Genomic DNA, 6,271 nt, shown 5'->3' with positions numbered 1-6,271 from the left:
AAACAATCGTATCTTTTAAAAAAATAAATAAAGTCTACAATAGAGTGTCATTATAAAATACTAGGATAACCATTTTTTTTTACAATATGGAAGGTTTTTCATCTGAAGTCTTCCTTGATTTCCTCTATTTATTTATCTATTTATTTATGTTTTAAAGTTATATTTATATATGTCTTCCATTTCCTTGGTTATTTTTAGTAATGTGTGTGTGTGTTGAATAAGTTTGTTGCCCTGATTTATTTTTCAGTATGTTTATCATTGGCATATAGGAAATATACTGATTTTTATGTTACTTTTGATTCTGCCACTTTGCTGAACTTTTCAGCTCTTAGAGGTTTTTGGTGGAGTTTTTATTGTTTCCTAAATAATTACGTCGTCTGTACGCAAAGATTTGAATTCTCTTCTCCTAGTAGTGTCTTTGTATTTTCTTCTCTTGCATTATTGCACCTGGTAAAACTTCAAGCACTGCATTGGACTGGCTAGGAGTGGGAAGAATGGACTCCTTTGTTTTGTTCCTGGTTTTAGTGAGAACTCTGAGGTTTTTAGTTTTTCTTCAGTTTAGTATGATGTTAGCTGTAAGTTTGTTGTTTGTACCCATTATTAGCATATAGCCAGTATTATCTTGACTCCCTCAAACTCTAACCCCTCTATCACTGTTTTCATACAGAAATACTGAGTTTTATAAAAGGCTTTTTTTAAATCTAAGGATAAAGTCAGGTAATTTTCTGTGTGAGTATATTTAGATGATGGATAACATTTATTGGCTAATATACATACTGGACCATATTTGAACCTCTGCAATGAAACCCACTTATTTGTAGTGAATGACCTTTTTGACATGAACTTGAATCTGGTTTGTCAGTATTCTTTAAGAAGATTTACTTATTTTCATGTTATGTGGATAGTGTTTTACCTGCATGTATACAAGTGTAACATGTGCCTGATACCCATGTGGGACAGAAGAGTGCACTGATTACTCTGTATCTCAAGTTATAGATAACTTTGAACTACCACTGGGGTGCTAGGAAACAACCTAGGGTGCCTAGGTCCTCTACAAGAGCAAGTAGTGCTATTAACTGGTAAGCCATCTCCTCAGTCCCATAGATTGGTAGTATTTTATTAAAATTTTTTGTATCTAAATTCATCAGGAAGATCAACCTTTGATTTTCCTTGTTTCTTTTGAGTTTATCTGGATTTGTTACCAGGATAATGGTGACTTTATGAAGTGAATTTGGAAACTTTCCTTCTGTTTCTTACTGAAGAATAAGTTGAATCATATTGGTGATGATTCTTCATTGATGTTCTGGTAGAATTTTGCAGTAAATCTATCATAGCCTGAGATATGTTTTCATGGAATACTTCGGTTACTACTTCAATTTTTGTGGGATAAATTAGTCAGGGTACTCCAGAGAAACAGAGCTGTATATATAATATATAATATATAATATATAATATATAATATATAATATATAATATATAATATATAATATATAATATATAATATATAATATATAATATATAATATACAATATACAATATACAATATACAATATACAATATACAATATATAATAAATATATTATATATATATATATTCATCCTAATAAACACCTGTATATATGGTGCTATTATATTTTAATATGTAGGGTCTAGTACCAGATAAGACCATATATATTAGAACATATTATATTAGAATATATTATGTGTAACATATTGTATGCCAAATTATCTTAATATGATATTATTATAATATATTGTTATAACATATATAATATTATACATCATATATTATTATTGTATATAATATACATACTATGTATATATTATATAGTGTAATATTGCTATAATATGTTATACAATGTATAATATGCATACTATATAATTATATTATATATTATATAATGTATTTATAATATAATATTATATTATATATATGGAGTTATAATAGATTATAGGCTATGGTCTTGCTAGTCCAACAATGGCTATTTCCCAGTGGAAAGTCCAAGAATCTATTAATTGTTTAGTCTAAGAGTGAAAAATATAATAAAAGGCGACAATAGAACATAGTAATATGAAATAATTAGTAAAGGTAACCAAGAGCTAGAGTCTTAAGTGGGCACAGAAGAAATTATGGGAAGGAAATATGAGGTAGGGGCTACATTAACAAAAATGAAAGATGCATAAAGAAGGCTTATGAATTTTTAGTTAGTTTGTAAATTAGCTAAAGCATATTTTAAAAACACTTTAAACAGAGATATCCCATGAGTTATTAAATGTAAATCTCAGTGCCAGGCACAGGTTACTTACTTATCAATTATTTGTCAGGAAAGCCTGAGAAGCACTCAAAGCAAGAGAAAAATAAAACAAATCATCAACAACAACTTGTCATTTCTTAGTTTCCCATCAAAGCTGCCTGGAAAGACCCTATTGTTGAAGAGATTATAAACTTACTGTGCAGGACCTTGACAAATCAATATTGACCTGGCCAGAACCCCTCTGACTAGCTTTCGTTGAAAATATTATGCAGGTTTCTGGAGAAGAAAAGACATCAATAGTTTTACCCAGTGCAGGACGCTGCATATTACAGTAGTGACTTGCCAGGCAAGGTGTGCCCACTAGTACAATCGTGGTATGATTATTTATGGGAGTAATCTCCCACTATCTTGATTGGGCTTCAGCCCTTGATGCACAGGAAGAATGGATGCCTAGCATTGCAAACACAGTCAAAACCAATGGCTAGAGAAGACATAGATCCGAGGTCAGAATGTATTGCTGTTGTTTTGATACACGAAAGTTGGCAGTGCACGTTCTGAAGAGGAGGCTCCATTCTCCTAGTGTCTCAGAAAGTATATCTCCCGAGAGGCTACACAAACTTTTCATGAAATTTGAAGAAGGTAGCTTTTCCTAAAATACAGGGAACCATGGTGTTGGCATGAACAAGCTGCCTTGAGAAGCATGTGTCATATTTTCATGTATTGTGTTTTCCAGTTTGGAATTCATGGCTCCTGGGGCACTGCGTGTCTCATTTCCTGAGAAACTCTCAGGCAGTGAAGCGTTCAGGCAGCCCTGTGTTTCTCTGTATGTTCCCTTGGAAGTCAAGGAAGCATGGAAGCTTGACAGGACCATTGGACTTAGATATTAATCTTGTGTAACCTGTATAGCTTGGTAACATCATTGCATCTTGGCAACTACATTTGTATTGATTCTTACAATTGCCACTATATTCTGTTTTTGATGAGAACATAAAATGTCTGATTGTCCTTAATAAAAATTGTCAAAGTCTCAGACTTGATGTGGCCTCTGCAACCCAAGCTAGGTTTAATTTCTCTCTGGCCATATCATGTAAATTTGAAGGATTCTTACATCAAAAGAGTTGGAGAAGTCTGAAACACAAAGCAATCTTTATCATCATCATCATCATCATCATCAAAACTAGATTATTCTCTTATATAATACATCCTAACCACAGTTTCTGCTAACTCTAGTCCTCACAGCCCTCTCCACAACAAACACCTGCAACCTCCCCTCTCTCCCAGATCAACTCTTCCTCCATTTTACTTCAGAAAGGAGCAGGCCTCCAAAAGCCAATAACCAAACATGACAAAATAAGACACAATCAAACAGTGCAAAAGGCCTCCTATCAAGGCTGGGACAAGACAACTCAATAGGTGCAAAAGAGTCCCAAGAGCTGGCAAAAGAGTCAGAGGTACACCTTCTCCTACTATTAAGAGTCCCATAAGAAAACAAGCTAACAGTCCAAACATCCACACAGAGAACCTAGGGCAGACCCTTTAATTGTCTAAATGTACCACATTTTCTTTATGCATTCTTTGGTTAAGGGACATCTGTGTAGTCATTTCCAATTTCTAGCTATTATGAGTAAAGCCACAATGAACATAATTGAGCAAGTATATTTGTGGTAAGATGGAGCATCATTTGGGTACATGCCAAAGAGTGTGATACAGTCGCGTCTTGAGGTAGAACAATTCCGAGTTTTCTGAGGAACTGTCATATTGACTTCCATAGTGGCTTTACAAGTTTGCACACCCATCAGCGATGGAGAAGGGTTCCCCTTCTTCCATATTCTTGTCTATTATTTGTGTAATTGAACTTAGCCATTCTGACTGGTGTTAGATGGAATCTCAGAGTTATTTTGATTTGCTTTTTCCTGGTGGATAAGGATGTTGAACATTGTTGTTTAGCCATTTGAGATTTCCTCTGTTGAGGCACCTGTTTAGATCTGTATCCCATTTTTTTAATTGGATTTTTTTTTTATACCTGGGTTTTTGGGCTCATTAAATATTTTGGATTTTAGTCTTCTATTGGATGAGGAGTTGGGAAAGAACTTTTCTCATTATGTAGGCTGCTATTTTGTCCAATTGATGGCGCCTTTTGCCTTACAAAAGCTTTTACAGTTGCATGAGGTTCCATTCATCAGTTCTTGATCTTACTGCCTGTGCTATGAACACTGTGTTCAGAATGTCGTCTCTTCATAGGCTTCTGTAGAAAAAGTTACAATGTTGCCAGCTGACTATATACTCTGCTTCCTAGTGAAGTGATACAAAGTCACAGTTTCTGTAACCTTGCTTTAAAAGGACCAATGCAATGTCCTCTAAACTTATAAGAAGACAGAGAAAAGCAATGATGTGTCTAGAAAAGACTCAGTAAAATCAAGGCCAAAGTCTTAATTGAATAAAAAGAACAGGTGGTTCCCATCATGGCCAAAAGAGATGAAAATGCAGGAAAATATTTTAAAATTCAACTAACAAAAAAGAATTGTAGCCTCTCCAGAGAGAGAAATTAGAGCACAGAGAGCTTTTCTGAAACAAAAAGCACTACAGGAGTAGAAGGAAATGGTTACTTTGGTGATCCGAAAAAAAATTAATAGAACTGCTTAATAGATGATGCATATAACATGAAAAAGATGAGGCAAGGAAAAGAAAGACCTCATATGCCCACGGGGCATCTGTGCACGGTATGGTTATATAATTGCCTTAACAATAACAAGGGAATAGAATACATGATGGGTGGGATGTGTAGCCCACACTCTGTTTTAGAGATACTCAAATTTTTACTAACTCCACCAACAGAGAAAAAGGTAGATATTATTTTTATGTGTAGAAAAACATATTTCCATGTGTTTTTAAATAACATTAGAAAGATGACCTGATCTCCTGACATTTTCATTGAGTTTAGTTTTTCAAATACTGAAAGTTGCTTAGTTCATTGTGCTCCCAGGTTAAAGACAGCCATCCCAAGTACAGACTGTCAAGTGGACTGTAAGAAACTAGCTTTTAATTTTCCTTAATATGAACACACTGATTGTAGTTGGCAATGGAAATAATTTTTAAGATTATGATTTTGTAAATTTGTAGCATGAATTGAAAAAATTAATAGATACAAGTATGTACCCAATCAAGGCAATGACTGCATCTTTGTTAATATTTTTTTTTTCAAAATTATTTTTTTAAAGGCTTGGGTAGTAAGAAAAGTAAAATCACTGCCTATCAGGGGACAGCAGTCAATCAAGGGTGAAAATCTCTAACCATGGAATAAAATAGCTTTACAGAAAGAGAAAATTAAATTACAATAAAGCACAAGAAATGCATCAAATATTTCAGTCATAGTGAAGAATTTAAACAAACAATAGCAACAACAAAATCTACCATGTGTGTTTGGTCTAAGGAAACTAGAATAGCCATAAATAATATTTGTATATGTGCAAGTTGACTGAGTATTATTTTTGATGTGGTCAGTCATTAGGATCTGAATAAAATAGAGTAATTTATCTACTAACATTATAGCCTATACTTTTACTGTGATGATGCATTAGTTTTGAGAGAATACTTTTCGCAGTTCTATGTTTCCGTGCCCACAAAATGTATCCCTTGCTTGGTTTTATTCACCTTACTGGGAAGTTCTGCCGTTCATTGGGCAGAATCACGATCTTATGTATAGCCTTCTATTCTCTGAGGTGACATACATCATCTACTGGTGAAATAATTTAATTAAACATGTCTACAGACTATGGCATCTCATCACTACTGCTGTCACTGGTTTTCCATCTTCCCTAAGGTGGAGGACAGCAATGATTTTCTGAATGATGTTTCCGTTTGTGTATCTTCTGACCTTTACAGCTTACTCTGCTTTCTTGACATTTTATTGAATTTTTGTTTTAATAAGATACATAAGAAGATGCATAAATATGTGTCTGTTCCTGTATACTGCATAAAACTTGCTAGGATTTCTTTTTTAAATTTGAAAACATTTT

The sequence above is a fragment of the Grammomys surdaster genome, unplaced genomic scaffold (genome assembly GCF_004785775.1).
Source record: "Grammomys surdaster isolate TR1022 unplaced genomic scaffold, NIH_TR_1.0 231, whole genome shotgun sequence".
In the NCBI taxonomy this organism is placed as follows: Eukaryota; Metazoa; Chordata; class Mammalia; order Rodentia; family Muridae; genus Grammomys; species Grammomys surdaster.
Note: the sequence above shows the minus strand (reverse complement) of the source record.